This window comes from Hemitrygon akajei, chromosome 30, assembly GCF_048418815.1.
Source record: "Hemitrygon akajei chromosome 30, sHemAka1.3, whole genome shotgun sequence".
NCBI lineage: Eukaryota > Metazoa > Chordata > Chondrichthyes > Myliobatiformes > Dasyatidae > Hemitrygon > Hemitrygon akajei.
Genome location: NC_133153.1, coordinates 2,255,105 through 2,276,120, shown reverse-complemented (window position 1 = coordinate 2,276,120; position 21,016 = coordinate 2,255,105). Strand labels below are relative to the sequence as shown.

The window sequence follows — 21,016 nt, the reverse complement described above, 5'->3', positions numbered from 1 at the left end:
CCCCTCACTCTTCTACACTCCAGGGAATAAAGTCCTAACCTATTCAATCTTTCTCTGTAACTCAGTTTCTCAAGTCATGGCAACATCCTTATAAACCTTCTCTGCACTCTTTCAACCTTATTAATACCCTTCCTATAATTCGGTGACCAAAACTGTACACAATACTCCAAATTTGGCCTCACCAATGCCTTATACAACCTCACCATAACATTCCAACTCTTATACTCAATACTTTGATTTATAAAGGCCAAAGTACCAAAAGCTCTCTTTATTACCCTATCTACCTGTGACGCCACTTTTAGGAAATTTTGTATCTGTATTCCTAGATCCCTCTGTTCTACTGCACTCCTCAGTGCCCTACCATTTACCTTGTATGTTCTACCTTGGTTTGTCTCTTCACCCAGCCATCAGTGACACACCTGCAAGTCTTAAGCATGTAGGGTGAGGTGCCATCAGCAATGTTTGCGATGCAAAAAAAAGTTGATTTAGCTGGAGACTTATTGCTCTGATCATCCAAGACAACATACCGTCTACCCGTTGTAGACAGGTCATATTCTGCTTGGAGGTCAGTCACCAGTGGTATGCCTCAGGGATCTGTTCTGGGACCCTTACTCTTTGTGATTTTTATAAATGACCTGGATGAGGAAGTGGAGGGATGGGTTAGTAAGTTTGCTGATGACACAAAGGTTGAAGGTGTTGTGGATAGTGTGGAGGGCTGTCAGAGGTTACAGCGGGACATTGATAAGATGCAAAACTGGGCTGAGAAGTGGCAGATGGAGTTCAACCCAGATAAGTGTGAGGTGGTTCATTTTGGTAGGTCAAATATGATGGCAGAATATAGTATTAATGGTAAGACTCTCAGCAGTGTGGAGGTTCAGAGGGATCTTCTGGTCCAAGTCCATAGGATGCTCAAAGCAGCCGTGCAGATTGACTCTGTGGTTAAGAAGGCATACGGTGTATTGGCCTTTATCAATCATGGAATTGAATTTAGGAGCCGACAGGTAATGTTGCAGCTATATAGGACCCCACTTGGAGTACTGTGTTCAGTTCTGGTCACCTCACTACAGGAAGGATGTGGAAGCCATAGAAAGGGTGAAGAGGAGATTTACAAGGATGTTGCTTGGATTGGGGAGCATGCATTATGAGGATAGGTTGAATGAACTCGGCCTTTTCTCCTCAGAGCAACGGAGGATGAGAGGTGACCTGATAGAGGTGTATAAGATGATGAGAGGCATTGATCATGTGGATAGTCAGAGGCTTTTTCCCAGGGCTGAAATGGTTGCCACAAGAGGACACAAGTTTAAGGTGCTGGGGAGTAGGTACAGAGGAGATGTCAGGGATAAATTTTTTACTCAGAGTGTGAGTGTGTGGAATGGTCTGCCAGTAATGGTGGTGGAGGCGGATACGATAGGGTCTTTTAAGAGACTTTAGGATAGGTACATGGAGCTTAGAAAAATAGAGGGCTGTAGGTAAGCCTAGTAATTTCTAAGGTAGGGACATGTTTGGCACAACTTTGTGGGCCGAAGGGCCTGTGTTGTGCTGTACGTTTTCTATGTTTTCTACGTTTTCTATGTTTCTATGTTTTTCTATACATTCTCAACCTGTTTTCACAGTGGCCTTAGGAGTAACCATTGATGAGGCAGATCAGTGAACACAACTTACTGGCAGGGTCTTTCCCATAGACCAAAGTACAGGAAGAGGTGGCACTAGAGAGAAAGGGATTCATCTCCCTCCCCGCCATGCTGTAAGGAGGTTCTTGTGTTGCTCTTCAGTGAGCTGCATATATTTCAATGCAAGAAGTATCATAGGAAAGGCAGATGAGCTCAGGGCATAGATCAATGCCTGGAGTTATGATATTGCAGCCATTAGTGAGACTTGGTTTCAGGAGGGCAGGACGGGCAGCTTATTATTCTGGAGTTTCAGAGCAGGAGCAGTTAAAGGAGAAGGGCTGGCGTTACCAGTCAGGGAAAATGTCACAGCAGTGCTCAGTCAGAATAAACTGGAGAACTTGTCTAGGAGGCATTATGTGTAGAACTGAGAAATAAGAAATGGATGACGTCATTAATGGAGCTGTGTTACAGATTACCCAACAGTCTGAGGGATTTAGAGGAATTTGTAATAAGATTACAGACCATTGTAAGAAACATAACATTGTTATAGTAGGTGATTTTAACTTTTCAGCATTGACTGGGACTCCCATACTGTAAAAGGACTAGATGGGAAAGAATTTGCCAAACATGTTCAGGAAAGTTTCCTTAGTCAGTACAAGAGAGTGTGATATACTTGATCTGCTATTAGGGAATGAGACAAAGCAGGTGAGAGAAGTTGGTGTAGGAGAACACTTTGCATCTAGTGATCACAGTGCCATTAATTTCAAAGTAAGTATGCAAAAAGATAGATCTGGTCTGCGGGTTGAGATTCTAAATTGGAGAAAGACCAATTTTGATGGTATCAAAGGATCTGGCAAGTGTGGATTGTGTGCAAGTGCAGGACTGTTTCTTGGCAAAGGTGTAATTCATTAGTGGGAGGCCTCCAAAAGTGAAGTGTTCAGAATACAAAGCTTGTATGTGCTTGTCAGAGTAAAAGGCATAAAAAACAGATTTAGGGAACTTTGGTTTTTAAGAGATATTGAGGTGCAGGTGTAGGCAGGTAGGAACAAATAGGGTGCTTATGGAGTATAAGAAATGCAAGACCACACTTAAGAAATCATAACGTTTAAGAAATAAATCAGGAGGGCTAAAAGGAGGCATGAAGTTATCTTAGCAGACAAAGTGGAGAAGAATCCTAAGGGATTTTACAGATATGTTAAGAGCAAATGAATTGCAAGGGACAAAAATGGTCCTCTAGAAGATCAGAATTATAATCTTTGTATAGAGCCAAACAAAATGGGGGAGATCTTAAATTAATTTGCTTTGAATTTCCAACATCTGCAGATTCTCTTCTGTTTTTAAGTTCATTTTTCTATCTGTATTTTCTGAGGAGGTGGACACAGAGTCTATAGAAGTGAGGCAAAGTGGCATCAACTTCATGGGCTCTATACGTATTACAGAGGAGGTAGTGTTTGCTGTCCTGAGGCAAATTATGGTGGATAAATCCCCAGGGCCAAACAACGTTTCCCCTCAAATCCTGCAGGAGGGAAGTGCAGAAATTGCCAGGGTCTTAGTAGATATACTTGAATCATTCTTAGCAATCTGTGAGGTACCAGAGGATTGGAGGATAGCCAATGTTGTTCTGCTGTTTACTAAAGGCTCTACATACAAATCAAGAAGTTGTAGATTGGTGAGCCTGATATCAGAATGTTATAGGAAAGTATTCTAAGGGACCAGATATAGAACCATAGAACCATAGAACACTACTGCACAGTACAGGCCCTTCAGCCCTCCATGTTGCACTGACCCATATAATCCTTAAAAAAAAGTACTAAAAAGTATTTGATAGAGGTATTTAAAATTATGAGGGGGATAGATAGAGTTGATGTGGATAGGCTTTTTCCATTGAGAGTAGGGGAGATTCAAACAAGAGGACATGAGTTGAGAGTTAGGGGTCAAAAGTTTAAGGGTAACACGAGGGGGAATTTCTTTACTCAGAGAGTGGTAACTGTGTGGAACGAGCTTCCAGTAGAAGTGGTAGAGGCAGGTTCGGTATTGTCATTTAAAGTAAAATTGGATAGGTATATGGACAGGAAAGGAATGGAGGGTTGTGGGCTGAGTGCAGGTCAGTGGGACTAGGTGAGAGTAAGCGTTCGGCACAGACTAGAAGGGCTGAGATGGCCTGTTTCTGTGCTGTAATTGTTATATGGTTATATAAACCCACACTACCCCATAACCCTCCAATTTTCTTTCATACATGTACCTGTCCAAGAGGCTCTTAAATACCCCTAATGTTTTAGCCTCCACCACCATCCCTGCCAAGTCATTCTAGGCACTCACAACCCTCTGTGTAAAAAACTTACCCCTGATGTCTCCCCTAAACTTCCCTCCCTTAATTTTGTACATATACCCTCTAGTGTTTGCTATTGGTGCCCTGTGAAACAGGTACTGACTATCCACCCTATCTATGCCTCTCATAATCTTGTAGACCTCTATCATTCTTCTACGCTCCAAAGAGAAAAGTCCCAGCTCTGCTAACCTTGCTTCATATGACTTGTTCTCCAAACCAGGCAACATCCTGCTAAATTTCCTCTGCACCCTCTCCATAGCTTCCACATCTTTCCTATAATGAGGTGACCAGAACTGAAAACAATACTCTAAGTGCAGTCTCACCAGAGATTCGTAGAGTTGCAACATAACCTCTCTACTCTTGAACTCAATCCCCCTGTTAATGAAGCCTAGCATCCCATAGGCCTTCTTAACTACCCTATCAACCTGCGCAGCGACCTTGAGGGATGTATGGATTTGAACCCCAAGGTCCCTTTGTTCATCCACACTCTTAAGTAACTGACCATTAATCCTGTACTCAGTCTTCTGGTTTGTCCTTCCAAAATGCATTACGTCACACTTGTCCGGATTGAACTCCATCTGCCGTTTTTCTGCCCAACTCTTCAGCCTGTCTATATCCTCTTGTAACCTTCAACAACCTACAGCTCCATCCATAACTCCTCCAATCTTCATGTCATCCGCAAACTTACTCACCCATCCTTCCGCCTCTACGTCCAGGTCATTTATAAAAATCACAAATAGCAGGGGTCCCAGGACAGATCCCTGTGACGCTCCACTAGTCACCGACCTTCAGGCAGAATACTTTCCTTCCACAACTACCCTCTGCTTTCTTCCTTTAAGCCAACTTTTTATCCAAACAGCCAAGATTCCACTTATCCCATGCCTCATGACTTTCTGAATGAGTCTCTCATGAGGGACCTTGTCAACTGTTTTGCTAAAGTCCATGTAGACCACATCCACTGCCCTACCCTCATCAATTTCTTTTGTTACCTCTTCAAAAAACTCAATCAGGCTCATGAGGCATGATCTTCCCTTCACAAAGCCATGTTGACTATCCATGAGTAGACTGTACTTCTCCAAATGCTCATGGATCCTACCCTTAAGAATCCTTTCCAGTAGTTTGCATACCACCGACGTAAGACTCGCCGGTCTGTAGTTCCCAGGTTTCTCCCCATTACCTTTTTTAAACAAGGGAACTACATTTGCCATTCTCCAGTCCTTCGGCACTTCCCCTGCAGCCAAAGAAGATTCAAAGATCATAGCTAATGCTCCTGCGATCTCTTCTCTCAATTCCCACAACAACCTGGGGTGTATCATATCCGGCCCTGGGGATTTATCAATCTTAATGTTTTTAAGAAGATCCAGCACTTCTTCTTCCTTAATCTCCACATTGTCCAGCACACAGGCACGCTCTACTTCGATCTCATCCTGATCAAGATCCTTTTCACTTGTGAATACTGAAGCAAAGTATTCATTTAGGACCTCCCCAACCTCCTCTGCTTCCAGGCACATGTTGCCCTCTTTATCCTTTAGTGGTCCCACCTTCGTTCTTGTCATCCTCCTATTCTTCACATACGCATAGAACACCTTGGGGTTCTCCTTAATCCTACATGCCAAGGCCTTCTCATGCCCCCTTTCAGCTCTCCTAAGTCCTTTCTTTAGCTCCTTCCTGGCTACCCTATATTTCTCATAACTCCCTCATATATGAGTATATGGATAGACATGGACTGATTAAGGGTAGTCAGCATAGTTGGTCATGTCTAACCAATCTTGTAGAGTTTTTGGAGCAAGTTACCAGGAATGCTGATGAAGGCAAGGCAGTGGATGCTGTCTACATGAACTTTAGCAAGGCATTTGACAAGTTTCTGTATGGGAGATTGGTCAAGAAAATTCAGTCGTGCTGCTTTCAAGAGGAGGTAGTAAATTGCATTAGACATTGGCTTTGTGGGAGAAGCCAGAGAGTGGGAGTAGATAGTTGTCTCTCTGACTGAAGGCCTGTAACTAGTGGAGTGCTGGGCCCTTTATTGTTTGTTGTCTATATCAACAGTCTTAATGATAATGTGATTAAGTGAATCTGCAAATTTGCAAATCACACCAAGACTGTATTTAACCATATAACAATTACAGCATAGAAACAGCCATCTCAGCCCCTCTAGTCCATGCCGAACACTTACTCTCACCTAGTCCCACCGACCTGCACTCAGCCCACAACCCTCCATTCCTTTCCTGTCCATATACCTATCCAATTTTACTTTAAATGACAATACCGAACCTGCCTCTACCACTTCTACTGGAAGCTCCTTCCACACAGCTACCACTCTCTGAATAAAGAGGTTCCCCCTCGTGTTACCCCTAAACTTTTGCCCCTTAACCCTCAACTCATGTCCTCTTGTTTGAATCTCCCCTACTCTCAATGGAAAAAGCCTATCCACGTCAACTCTATCGATCCCCCTCATAATTTAAAATACCTCTATCAAGTCCCCCCTCAACCTTTTACACTCCAAAGAATAAAAACCTAACTTGTTCAGCCTTTCTCTGTAACTTTAGACAGATAAGAAAGCTATCATGGCTTGCATGGGATCTGGACCATCTGGAAAAGTGGACTGAAAAATAGCAGATGGAATTTAATCTAAACAAGTGCAAGGTGTTGCATTTCCAGTAGGACCAATCAGGGTAGTTCCCACACAGTGAATAGTAGGGCATTGACGACTGTGGTAGAACAAAGGGATCTGGAAATACAGGTTCATAGTTGTCGAAAGTGGTGTCACAGGTAAATAGGGTCATACAGAAAGCTTTTAGCACATTAGCCTTCATAAATCAATGCACTGAGTACAGGAGATGGGATGTTATATTGAAATTGTATAAGACATTGGTGAAGCCTAATTTGTTGCAGTTTGTGTAGTTTTGGTCACCTATGTACAGGAAAGATATAAATAAGGTTGAAAGAGTACAAAGAAAATTTATAATGATATTGCCAGGTCTGGAGGACTTAAGTTACAAGATAAGGAAAGACTGAATAGGTTATGACTTTATTCCTTGGAATGTAGAAGATTCAGAGATTTGATAGAGGTATACAAAATTATGAGGGGTATAGATAGGGTAACCACAAGTAGGTTTTTGCACTGACATTGGGTGGGACTATGAACAGAGGTCATGCGTCATTGGTTAAGGGTGAAAGGTGAAAAGTTCAAGGTGAACTTGAGGGGAAACTTCTTCATTCAGAGGGTTGTGAGAGTATGGAATGAGCTACCAGTGCAAGTGGCGGGTGCGGTCCTGATTTCAAAGATTAAAAGTCGTTTAGACAGGCACATGGATGTTTCAGGTATGGAGGGCTATGTTCCTGGTGCAGGTCAATGGGAGTAGGCAGTTTAAATGGTTTTATATCAGCCAAACACTTGATTAGGGGAATTGTCTTTAAGTGTACTCTACAGGGCTCACAAGTTCAGCAGCTCGTGGAATGATGCGGTGATAGAAATTCACCAGGCCTAAAAACTCCTTTAGTTTTTTAATAGTGGGAAATTCATAATAGTGGCTACTTTGATGGGAGGTGTCTCGCCCCCTCTGCGGAGATGCAATGGCCGAGAAGGTCAATGGTTGACAACCCAAACTGGCATTTAGTTGGGTTAACAATCAACCCGTGTTGGCTTCAGCATTTGAAAAACATGCAAGGATGAGATACATGTTCAGATTTGGATGCACTAGTGAAAAGTATGCCATCCTGGTAGACAAAGAGAAAATCTGTCTTTTAATAGAGTCCATCAGCTGTTGGAAAGTCTGTACTGCATTTTTCATCAAACAGCATGCACAGAAACTCAAAAAGGCTAAATGGGGTTATCACAGCTTGTTTTGGGATGTCCTCCAAGCACACAGGCACCTGAAGGTAGCCCCTAACTAGATCGGCTTTGGAAAAAATTGACTTTCCAGCTAAACTATAGGACTGGGAAACAATCGGGAGTGGCGGCCTCATTAAGACATCAGTAATCAACACTTGGGGCAGCAACCACCATCAGATTTAGGGACAAAATGGAAGGGTGGAGCCCAGGGGCTATTCGAATGGTGTGCAATGCCGAGTCTTTCCATGTTGGCAAACTCAGTCTTCACGGTTGCCAGCTTTTCTGGGTCCAGTCTAAGCATGTGGGCACGGACTGGCGGGCCAGTTGTAGAAATGTAATGCTCAACCCCATGTTTTGTGACTGTAGTGGAGAATGTGGGCTTGGTGAAGCTTGGGAATTCGCCCAGCAGTCAAACAAACTCACACGCACAAAGCTGCAAGGTGTCAGCATTTCCTAGAGTCCCTAACAAAGCGAGCATGGTAAAAACACAGGCCCTGTGGAGTCTGTTTCGCAACCAGGGGAGTCCTTACATTGGGGGCCTTGCTAACCGGGCTTACTGAGTTAGAGAAAGGAGGAGGAATGATGAACCACTGCCTGGCTGAGTGTAGACTATCAGCCATTTTAGTAAGCTCCCTATAGTCCATCACAGGTACATTATTAAGGTCTATGTGAAGTGGATCAGACATTTGCTGAATGAAGAGTTCTTTAAAAATAAAACAAGGGTGGTGATTTCACAGGAAAGACAGCACATGGTCCATTAGCTCCAAAGGCCTAACCACGCCAAGAGCAACTGTTCGGCACACAGACTCCAATAATCCGAAAGTCAGTAAAAGGTGAGTTTTCAGCGATGGGTATTTATCATGTTGAGGCAGGTATTCGCGTAGACACAACACTCTTGTAGCCGTGGAGTTGCTGATTGATGCTATTACATTGAAATATTTAGTGTTGGCAGCATGATTTCTCACAGAGCAAACTAGGTCTCAGCTTGTACAAACCCACCGACAGCATTTCCCCCAAAACTCTGGCAGTCTCAAAGCGAGTGCATTGACTGACATGTTCAATAACTCTGGAGCATCAGGGTCACCAGTTTTAGCAAATAACATGAAGTGAGGCATTTTATGTTTAGTGAAACCTGTAACACATCATATTGAACTCCAAATACTAAAAATCCTCGACATAGTTCCGTCTTAAAGTGAAGCCCCAACTCAATGTCATTGGTTGTAAATTACATACCAGTTATGTTACCCTGCACCAATATATACCAAGACCTCTAGCTGGTCACCATTCTCATTTGGACCCAATCCAAGATGTATGTACCTGATCCTGGCATGTGGGAGGCAACATACCATCTGGGTGTCTCTATTGTGTCCACATAATCTCGTTTCTAATCCACTAGCTATGGAATTCCCTCATCACTACTGCACTCCTCTTCTCCTCCCTTCTCTTCTGAGCCACAGAGCCAGACTCAATGCCAGAGACCTGATCGTGCGGCTTCCCCCAGTGAGTCGACACCTCAACAGTATCCAAAGTAGTATACTTTTTATTGAAGTGAACAACCACAGGGGTACTCTGTACTGGATGACCATTTCCTTTCCCTCTCCTGACAGTCACCCAGGTACTTGCTTCCTGCAGCTTAGGGGCGACTACCTCCCTGTAGCTCCTATCTATCATCTCATCAGTTTTCTATATGAGCTGAAGGTCATCGAGCCCCAGCCCCAGTTCTCCAACACGTTCTCTGAGGAGCTGCAGCTCGGTACACCTGGTGCAGATGCAGTTATCCAGGAGGCTGGAGGTCTCCCAGAATCCCCACATCTCACATAAAGAATACAACGCAGCCCCGGAGCCATCCTCATTGCTCTGACTATGCATTAACAAACGAAGAATGAAGAAGAAGAAACTTACCAGATACTAGTCTCGCCCAAGCCTATTGAGCCAAAGCCTCCCACTGCAACATTGTTTCACTCCAACAATAGCTGCTCCTGCACCACTTGTCCCTGCCTTATTTTATTTTTCTCTTGCTAATGAATCACAATTTGATTGGCTGTTGGAAAACATCAAAAGCCTACAAATGCACCTTCTTAAATCTCTCGCTTCGACCTATGCCTCTCCTGCTCCTAATTTGATTGGGCCACCAGAAAAAACCACGGCCCAATCAAATTAAAAATTACTGGAGGTGAGAACCAAATTCCTTCCCTAAAGATTTGGTTGAAGGAAAAAAGGAAGCAAAGAAAGTTCCTCGAGGTTGCCACTGAATCCGCCGCACATCCTTCATTTCTACCTTTTGTTTCCTCTATAAAGTCGCCAAAATTTTGGAACTTGGATTGAAATTCCCACTAATACATTTTTCATGCCATAGTACTCAGGTTGCTGACAGAAATCTAGGGAAAATACTCCAAAAAATATAAAGAATATATTAAAAGTTCTTCATGTAAGGTCCAGATAACATTTTTTGTTTAAGGGAAGATTTTCTTAGCTCACTTTCAATGCGTTGGCACTACGCCAACCCTGTGAGTCATTGGAAAATCAGAACTGAGAAATTTTCAACATAATTTGCTTTGATTTGCATTTTGCACTGAAGGGAAATCTGGTAGATGTAAGATGTTGATGAGATGAGAGGAGAGAGGTTTAATCAGGATCTGAAGGGCAGCTTTTTCCACACAGAAGCAGTTCGCTTGGATCTGAAGGGCCTGCTTCCATGCTCTCTGACTCTCATTTGTGATGCTAGAAATGTCACCGTCAATGCCCCATAGGGAGAAGCAAGAATCTGAGGCCTGCCATTCTCTCCAAATCTGCAAGTTCACCAGAACAATTTGTCCTGTTTATGCCAGCAAATTCCCAAGTGTGAGTTGATGCTTAAATGCTCCCAATAACTGTGAAGTGAGCAGAAAACATATGCATGGAGTGCATACATGGCACATGTATGAAGTGTGTACTCAGTACGTACATAGAGCGTGTATTCAGCACATGCATCGACTGATGAGTTCAAGTTCAGGTATGCAAGCAAGCACGAGCTGTAGGACGAGCCACCATGTTCTGGTGCACTGGAGCACTGAGCCATGTCACCTCAGACTTTAATGTGGCTTTGTGTTACATACCAAAAAGATCCGATTGTTCCAATTGTAAAATATGGTTCAAACTTAAATATTGATTTTAAATAATGAACCGTTCCAATATTCTTACTTCAAATTTTAGTGTTTGCTTGTGTACTTACTGTAGCAATAACACTGGATCAGTTCTTTTAAATCAATTTCTAGACACGACCTCGTGACTTCCTCTATTTCTATTTATAAGTGACTAACTAATAATTGAAAGATAGTTGAGTTCCCCTTTTTCTGCCGGTATTTGGTACGTGCAGTCATTTTGACATCGCGGACAAACTGAAGTGTTTATTTCTGCATTCAAGTAAGACTTCGGCTTGAAACAAAAAAGCTGACCAATATACTGAAGTTTTGCCTTTTTGATTACTTACTGACTGGAATACAAGGAGCCATTCGCAAGCCACCAGAACCTTGTTGCCTACAACACAGTGTAAGTGCCAATTCCATTTCATAATCTTGATAACTTTACTGGGTCTAAGGTTAGAGATAAGTTGCCAAATTCACTTCAGCTAGAGAAGTACATTTCACTTCAGACCACAGCAGTGGATTTTTAGCTAAAGGTATAAATCCACGTGGGAGTTTGAGACAATAAACACAAGCAAACTAAAAGAAAATTGGAGGAACCTTTGTGACTTCACCCTGTGCTTGACAAATACATTGAGTTATGAAACCTTTTAAAGAAAACCAGGCCTGAGAGTTGAGTGCCTCTTGAAGTTCAGACACCTTCTCTGAACAAAATGCTGGTCAGACTTCTCTTGGAAAACTATGTGCAGTTTTGGCCACCATTCTACAGGAAGATGCCAAAGAGAGTATGGAGGAAATTCATCAGTGTGTTGCCCAAAATGGACTTTTGTTATGGAGGTGCATTGGATAGTCTGGGGTTATGGTAAAAGAGATTTTTAAGATTATAAAATCTTATAATCTTTACAAGATTGTAAGAACTATAGATAGGGTAGACAATCAGACGGTTTTTCCCATGGTATGAGTATAGGGGTATCAAAAACAAAAAGGCATGGTTTTCAAGTGACAAGAAGAAATTTTCAGGAGGACCTGATGGGAATATTGTCATTGTACCTGTCTGTACCACTGCCTCTGGCAGCTTGTTGAAGACACCACACTTTGTGTGGAAAAACCTGCCTTTCAGATCTCCTTTAAACTTTGCCTGTCTCATATTAGACTTGTGACATCTAATTTTAGACTAGTGAGTCTGACCTCAGAGGTTGGGAAGATGTTAAAGTCGATTGTTAAGGATGTGGTATCATGGTATTTGAAGACATATGATAAAATAGGTCAAAGTCAGCATAGTTTCCTTAAGGGAAAAATTTGCCTGACAAATTTGTTGGAATTCTTTGAAGAAATAACTAACAGCACAGACAAAGGAGAATTGGTGGATGTTGTGTACTTGGATTTTATACAGAATGGGCTCTGGTCAATTCCCAAAAGACCTGCAGTATGGGCAATAGGCAGAGCGTGCACGCCCAGTTGGTCTCCCATAGTTTTGCTTTAAGGATGTCTGCAGAATAGATCTGAAGCTGGCCAACATCGATGTGAACAACTGGGAAGACATAGCAGATAACTGGGCCACCTGGAGTCTGGCAGTTTGAAAAGGCATACAAATGCAGGAAGTGAGCTGGCGGCCAAGAGAGAGCTGCTCCAACCAGACGCCAGTCTTCCTTCAGCTCCAGCCAGCATGGACAAGACTGTCACTCCAGGGTGGGACTCTTCAGTCACTCTAGGAAGTGCATCACCACAAGCTGATTTTTCTCATCTGCTACCCACTCTTTTGAGTCAGAAGGATGCCAATATATATATGACCTGGATGAAAATGTAGATGGGTTAGTAAGCTTGCAGACAACACAAAGATTGGTGAAGTTGTGGACAACATAGAGGGTTGTCAATGAATACGGGTATGGGGCAGAGAAATAGCAGGTGGAGCTGAATCCAAGCAAGAGGAGGTTTGCATTTTTGGAGGTCTATTAAGGAGAAAGTACACAGTTAAATGAATAACCCTTAACAGCATTGATTTATGGAGGGATCTTGAGCTCCAAGTCCATAGCTCCCTGAAAATAGTCAAACCAATAGATTGAAGTAGAAGAAGGTGTAAGGCCTGCTTGACTTCAATATTTGGGACTCTGAATTAGAGTCAGGAAGTCACATTGCGGTTATATAAAACTGGTTAGGCCACATGTGGAGTATTATGTGCAATCTCCTCCATTTCCCTTACATTTGTTCTCAGCCAATCTTCTCACTGCCTTAATAGTGATAGAGTTCCTCTTGTGCTTACTTACCATCCCATCAGCCTCTGCATCCAACAAATACTCCACGACTTCTGCCACCTCCAAAGGGATCCTACCACTAAATATATATTTACCTGGTCGGGCTGAATTGTTCTCCGATCTTGCCAATTTACTTGCAAATGTTTTAGCACCATGTGAGGAAACACCATTAGTGTGCTGTGATTGTGTTGTGTCCTCTAAATGCTTGGTTTTTAAATACTTTTCAGTCAGCTGGTTGGATGTCATTTCCTAAACTCAATTGTGATGTGGGGAAGAAATCTGGTCACTGATAGGCTGTGTGGTGAACTTCGAATGTTGTGGTCAGGAATTTTGCCTGCATCTTTTCAAGGTCTACATGTTTGTTTACAGAATTGTTTGCCGGAAAAAATGCTTCTAGGAATTCTCTTGCATGCCATATGTTCACTTTCAGTGATGCCAAGTTGAATTTGTGCCCCTCTTGATCTTCAGTGGCAGTGCTGAGGTGGTGCTTGCTGGTGCTATAGGAATTACAATAGCACCACCAAGAAATTAACTGAAATTTGACATAAAAATTGCAGCTGCTTTCTTTGTATAGTTTTGAATACAGCTTGTTTCTCCAGTTGATCTAGTGAAACAGCACCCCCAATTATCATAGCACCCATGCAGCAATAAAGTTATAAACTCTGTGCAGGTCTAAGGTCAGATCCACTCTACACTTCTGCTTATTCGTTCGTTGTCAATGTCTTGCTGTTACTGACCCAACTCAGATCAGTTAAGCTGATCTAAGATCACTTAAGGTGGTGATGTCACTCACGCGAGAGATTGATATCATACATACATTGTGCAGGATCCAGGCTCACTCTGAGACGTAAAAGCGAGGTATCGGCTTTTATTGACTGGAAGAAGGAACAAGCAGTGAGTGACCACCATACTACATCCTGGAGACTGAGAGGCCGGGCTCAGACCTCCAACACCTTTATACAGGGGTCTGTGGGAGGAGCCACAGGAGCAGTCATCAGGGGGCGTGTCCAGACAGGTATATGTAGTTCACCACACAGGCGCAGATCCATGGTCTCATGAGACTAACGGATGCCACACACACACACACACACACATACATACATTGTGCTTTTACAAGCTAGTGTGGGCTTGGCACATGTATTATTTTAGTCAGCGTGAAAAATGGATCGATTTTTAGTGAGAAAACGAGCTCATCCAGAGGAATCAGTGATGTCTCAGCCTGAGCCTGTCTGAATTGAAAGTGACATGCAGTAAGAAGTAAGTGGGGATGAGGACGACAGCAGCTCATCGAAGGAGTGTGAGGGTGAAGTAGAGGAACAAGAAATGGAGCGGGATTCGGAAGAAAACGTGGATGAAGTTGCTCTTAGTGATAGTGGGAATACTGTTAGCGATGTTAGCCAGCAGCCTGAGGAAGGACCCCGTCAGCCAGCATTGTAAAAGTACCCTTCACAACAGTTTGGCAATCAACAAAGGAGTTTTATTCGTGGCTGGTTTAACCTGTACCCCTGGCTGGAATACTCGATCACAAAAGATACTATGTTTTGCTTCGCATACGGGCATTTCCTGTGTGGAGGACATGGGTTCCATTTTGAGTCTACCTTCACTGTCACCGATTACCGCAACTGGTGGAAAGCTACAACAGCTTCCAAAGCCCATCATGTAAGTGCAGCTCATAAGTTTGCTATGGAGGCATAGGCCGAATGACACAGTGGAATTTCTAGCGCTAAGGAGACCCTACCGTGATGCATTTATAGATTGATACAAACTAATCTGTATATCACTGACTCTGCCTGTGACATCTGCCTCATGCGAACGGAGTTTCTCTTGCCTCAGACGCCTCAAAATCTACCTAAGGAATAGCAGCGGCAATGCTCGGAACAGCAACTTGGCCCTGTTGGCCATAAACAGCCGGAGGACCAAGGCACTTGACATCCAGAAAATCATTGATGCTGTGGTGAACTAGATATACCTGTCTGACTGCTCCTGTGGCTCCTCCCAAGACCCTGCTGACTACCCCTGTGGCTCCTCCCACAGACCCCTGTATAAAGGCGACTGTGGCCTGCTGCTCTCCCTCATTTTCCCCAGGATGTAGTGTTGTCCTTCAGTCAATTAAAGCCGATATCTCACTTCCTAAGTCTCGGCGTGAGTTATTGATGGTGCATCAGATGCTTTCGCCACAAATCACAACAACAGACGGATTGTGCTTCTCTGAAAACATCAATGGTGAGTGCAGTTGATTTTTTTAAAAATTTGAGCCTAGACTAATACTGATTATAATTATTATTTTGTGGTGGATATCCGATTGTCCTTATGTTTTCTGCAAATCCTAAAATATTACATTTACTGCTACTAAGCCTACTGGTTTTGCTTAGACTTCCAAGCGGTGATTCTGTTGATTTTTGTTTTAAATTCAGTAGCCGAATTAATTGAGGTATTGCATGGTCAGAGTACGATTTGTTCAACTCCTGGTAAAGCCTTGCATCTGTTGTTTGCCTTATTTGACTTTAATAACAGTGTACCTTTTGGCATTGTCTGTCTAGCAGTGAATGGCAGTGGACATTGTGGGTTAGTGTTGTGTTTTTCAGTTGAAAAGCACGAATTTGACGCTGATTGTGGGATTGGTGAGTGATTCGTGTTGTGCGCTGTGGGTCAGATGCTCTGTTGGTCTATTTGTTTATGCTCTGTGTAGCCCGGGTTGTCTCTGATGCTGTTGACACTGTCACACTTCACTTCTATATCAGATCTATCAATTGCTGTTGCTTGTGAATCAACAGAGGCATTTATAGTAGGAACATAATGCTTGAAACTGAATACATATTACCATACAACACATCCCTCAGCACCATCACTGAATAATTCAGCCACCAGCAAGAAAAAACCTCTGGTGCCACCAGTGCTCCCCCCGGTCTCTACCTATGAAGCACACACCACAATCGATAATTCACTGCCACGTCTTCTCGCAAGGCGGCGAAACATTAGCAAGTAAATTGCCAAGTTTGGAAAACAACTCAACCAAACTATCGACCACCTGAACTACACATCTTCCAAATTATTTCCAACATCTTTACCTCCTCCCACCCAACCACTTTCTGCATGGGATCGTTTCCTCTGTGATTCCCTTGTCCATTTATCCCTCCTCTCTAATCTCCATCCCGGCATTTATCCCTGTGCTACACCCATTCACCTCCTCTCTCACCTCCATTTGAGGCCCCAAACGGTCCTTCCAGGTGAGGCAACACTTCACCTGAGAACCTACTGGGGTCTATTGTGTCTGGTGCTCCTGATGCAGTCTCCTCTACATTGGTCAGAACTCGTAAATTGGTCCTCCGCACCATCCACCACAAGCAGAGCCAAACAGTTTAATTATGATTCCCATTCCCATTCCAATGTGTCAGTCTATGGCCTCCATTTGTGCCAAGATGAGGTCACCCTGAGTATGGAAGAGCAACACCTTATATTCTGTCTGGGTAGCCTCCAACCTGATGGCATGAAAATCCAATTTCTCCTTCCAGTAAACAAATTTTACCCCACCTCCCTTTCCTTTATTCCCCACTCTGACCTTGTCTTCTTCTTCTCACCTGCCTGTTACTCCCCTCTGGGTCCCCTCCTCCTTCCTTTTCTCCTATGGTCCACTCTCCTCTCCTATCAGATTCTGTCCTCTCCGGTTCTTGAGCACTTGGCTTCATCTATCACCTTCCAGGTAGCCTCTTTCTCCACCCCCATCTTTTTATTCTGGCATCTTCCCCCTTCCCACACTGTCCTGAAGAAAGGTCTCAGCCCGAAACGTTGACTACTTGTTCATTTCCATAGCTGCTGCCTGACATGCTGAGTTCCTCCAGCATTTCCTGTGTGTTGCTTTGGATTCCAGGCATCTGCAGCCTTTCTCATGTTTACTGCGCATTTTTGTTTGCACATTACAGGAAGGATATGGGAGCTTTGGAAAGGGTATAGACAAGAATGCTGCCTGGATTAGAGTGTATGAGCGTAGAGAGAAGTTGGACAAATTTGGGTCAATTCCTTTGGAGTAGTTAAGGCTGACGGGAGAGCTGGTAGACATTTATAAGATTATGAGAGGCATAGATAGCGTAGACAGTTTTCATGCTGCATAATTTGATGTCTATAATTCTGTATAGTTCACTAGTTTATCCCTGTTGCATTTCTTTAATAACGGAACATCAGCTAAACTTCAGACTTCTGGTGAAACAGGCAACATGGCAGTATGCTGAGATCCAGCTCCCTGTAATGGTGCTATCTTTAAATTCTTAGAAAGTGTTTCAAAGCTTCTAGTCAGGGATTTCAGTTAGCCAAAGCTCTGTGAAAACAGTGCTGCTGAATTCTTAGATAAAATTACTTTTAATCCAGTGGCAGCCGAGTTAATAGTGGACAAGGTGTCCTATGGACAGCGGCCTGGACTAGGCAGCTATACTAAGGCAGCAGCAGAGGCAAGCAGTGCTAACCAACCTATTGGGAAGCTAACCAACCAGCTGACTGGGCTGATAGTACCATCATTTTTCCAGGCCATTTTATTTTTTAGAAAATAAAATGTACTCATTGAGACTGAGAATGAATGCACAAAAAGAGATGAGAAACTGCTGCAGTCTGGGTTTCACCAAAACGTGGTTAAACAATAACATGCCTGGCTCAGCATTTCAACTCAACGGGATAACTCTGTTCCACACAGACAGAATTCTGTCTGTCAACAGAATCAAAAGGAGGTGAAACCTATGTGTGCATTAACAAAGGTTGGTGCACAAACTCATCTGTGGTTAGCTAGTTACTGTTCAGGGCAATTAAACATCTTACCTGCTCAGGGAGTTTATGCTCATACATTTCCCTGAGTATGAACTTTAAAGCTCCCTATAAATCATCAGCTCCCTACAAAACAAGCATCTGGATGGCCTCTTCATAATTGCAGGAGACTTCAGGAAATAGCAGAGGTACATAATGAATACTTTGCTTCAGTATTCACTATGGAAAAGGATCTTGGTGATTGTAGGGATGACTTGCAGTGGACTGAAAAGCTTGAGGATGTAGATATTAAGAAAGAGGATGTGCTGAAGCTTTAAGAAAGCATCAAGTTAGGTAAGTCACCGGGACCGGATGGGATGTACCCCAGACTACTGTGGGAAGAGAGGCAGCTGAGCCTCTGGCAATGATCTTTGCATCATCAATGAGGACAGGAAAGGTTCCGGAGGATTGGAGGGTTGCAGATGTTGTTCCCTTATTCAAGAAAGGGAGTAGGGATAGCCCAGGAAATTATAGGCCAGTGAGTATTACTTCATCTGTTGGTAAGTTGATGGAGAAGATCCTGAGAGGCAGGATTTATGAACATTTGGAGAAGGTATAATATGATTAGGAATAGTCAGCATGGCTTTGTAAGGGGCAGGTCATGACTAATGAGCCTGATTGAATTTCTTGAGGATGTGACTAAACACATTGATGAAAGTAGAGCAGTAGATGTAATGTATATGGATTTCAGCAAGGCATTTGATAAGGTTCCCCATGAAAGGCTTGTTGAGAAAGTAAGGAGGCATGGAATCCAAGGGGACATTGCTTTGTGGATTCAGAACTGACTTGCCCACAGAAGGCAAAGAGTGGTTGTAGACAGGTCATGCTCTGCATGGAGGCCAGTGACCAGTGTTGTGCCTCAGGCATCTGTTCTGGGACCCTTACTCTTCGTGATTTTTATAAATGACCCGGATGAGGAAGTGGAGGGATGGGTTAGTAAATTTGCTGATGACAAAGGCTGGGTGTGTTGTGGATAGTTTGGAGGGCTGTCAGAGTTTACAGAGGGACATTGATAGGATGCAAAAGTGGGCTGAGAAGTGGCAGATGGAGTTCAACCCAGATAAGTTTGAAGTGGTTCATTTTGGTAGGTCAAATTTGATGGCAGAATATAGTATTAATGGTAAGATTCTTGGCCGTGTGGAGGATCAGAGGGATCTTGGGGTCCGAGTCCATAGGACATTCAAAGCTGCTATGCAGGTTGACTCTGTGATTAAGAAGGCATACGGTGCCCTAGCCTTTATCAATTGTGGAATTGAGTTTAAGAGCCAAGAGGTAATGGTACAGCTATATAGGACCCTGGTCAGACCCCACTTGAAGTACTGTGCTTAGTTCTGGTCGCCTCACTACAGGAAGGATATGGAAACCATAGAAAGGGTGCAGAGGAGATTTACAAGGATGTCGCCTAGATTAGGGAGCATGCTTTGTGAGAATAGGTTGAGTGAATTCAGCCTTTTTTCCTTGGAGCGACGGAGAATGAGAGGTGACCTGATAGAGGTGTACAAGATAATGAGAGGCATTGATTTTGTGGATAGTCAGAGGCTTTTCCCCAGGGCTGAAATGGCTAACACGAGAAGACACAGTATTAAGGTGCTTGGAAGTAGGTACAGAGGAGACGTCAGGGGCAAGTTTTTTTACACAGAGAGGGGTGAGTGTGTGGAATGGGCTGCCAGTGGCGGTGATGGAGGCGGAAATGATAGGGTCTTTAAGGAGTCTCCTGGGTGGCTACATGGAGCATGGGTAAAGCCTAGGTAATTTCTAAGGTAAGGACATGTTTGGCACGGCTTTGTGGGCCGAAGGGCCTGTATTGTGCTGTAGGTTTTTCTATGTTTGTTTCTACATCACCATGGCCACTAATGGAACAAATAACCATCTAAAACTCTTATCTCGGCCTCTCTGACCACATCTCTATAATGTTAATCCCAGCATACTGACTGCTGCTGAAAATGGAGATATATGTATATCACTGTTTATGGCCTAATGAGGCAACCTCTATGCTTCGGGACTGTTTTGAACAAACTAACTGGCAGATGTTCAAGGAGGCCACCACCAATGGAGAAAGCACAGACCTCGAAGAATATTCTTTGTTCATCACCGGTAACACCAGTAAGCGTGTAGATGATGTTACTTCAAGAATGGTTATATCACGGCCCAATCAGAAGCTCTGGCTAAACATTGAGGTGTGCTCCCAACTAAAAGCACAGGATGCTGCCTTCAAGTCCAGTGACAAAACAACTCAGAATAACCAGGAGAAACCTCATTTTAGGCATTAAGATGACAAAGACCAAAGATCTCTTCACACAAAAAAAATTATTCTTTTCATCTTATACACCCCTATCAAGTATTCCTCACTCTAAAGTATTTCCCAGACTTTGAACACCTCTCAATTAGAAAAATAGAGGGCTATGGGTAAAGCCTAGGTAGTTCTAAGGTAAGCTCATGTTCAGCACAGCTTTGTGGGCCATATTTAATATGTTTCTATTAAACGCCAACCATTCTATTTACCAAGAGTGCTCTTCTCCATGATCTTGACCGTAGTTTCATACCACCAGCAGCCAACTGTAATCAACTGCTTGAGATGCTGCATGATGCTGTCACAAACAAGAAACAATCCACCCCGATGTATTTCAAGTCAAGTCAACTTTTATTGTCATTTCGACCATAACTGCTGGTACAGTGCATAGTAAAAATGAGACAAAGTTTTTCAGGACCATGGTTTACATGACACAGTACAAAAAACTAGACTGAACTACGTAATAAAAAAAAACAGAGTAAGCTGTACTAGACTACAGACCTACACAGGTCTGCATAAAGTGCACAAAAACAGTGCAGGCATTACAATAAATAATAAATAGAACAGTAGGGCAAGGTATCCAGGCTTCGCGTATTGAGGAGTCTGATAGCTTGGGGGAAGAAACTGTTATATATTCTAGACGTAAGAGCCCGAATGCTTTGGAGCCTTTTCCCAGACAGCAGGAGGGAGAAGAGATTCTATGAGGGGTGCATGGGGTCCTTCATAATGCTGTTTCCTTTGCAGATGCAGTGTGTAGTGGAAATGTCCGTGATGGCGGGAAGAGAGACCCCGA

General features: G+C 43.3%; 1 protein-coding gene across 1 annotated transcript in view; it reads left to right on the top strand.

The window, feature by feature from the left end:
- Nucleotides 1–11,117: 11,117 nt before the first annotated feature.
- Nucleotides 11,118–21,016, top strand: part of LOC140718756 (SHC-transforming protein 1-like) — a 223,930-nt gene continuing 214,031 nt past the window's right edge. The window contains exon 1 of the mRNA XM_073032868.1: nucleotides 11,118–11,299. The gene's annotated coding sequence lies outside the window, so the exon portion shown is untranslated. The remainder of the gene's footprint in view (nucleotides 11,300–21,016) is intronic.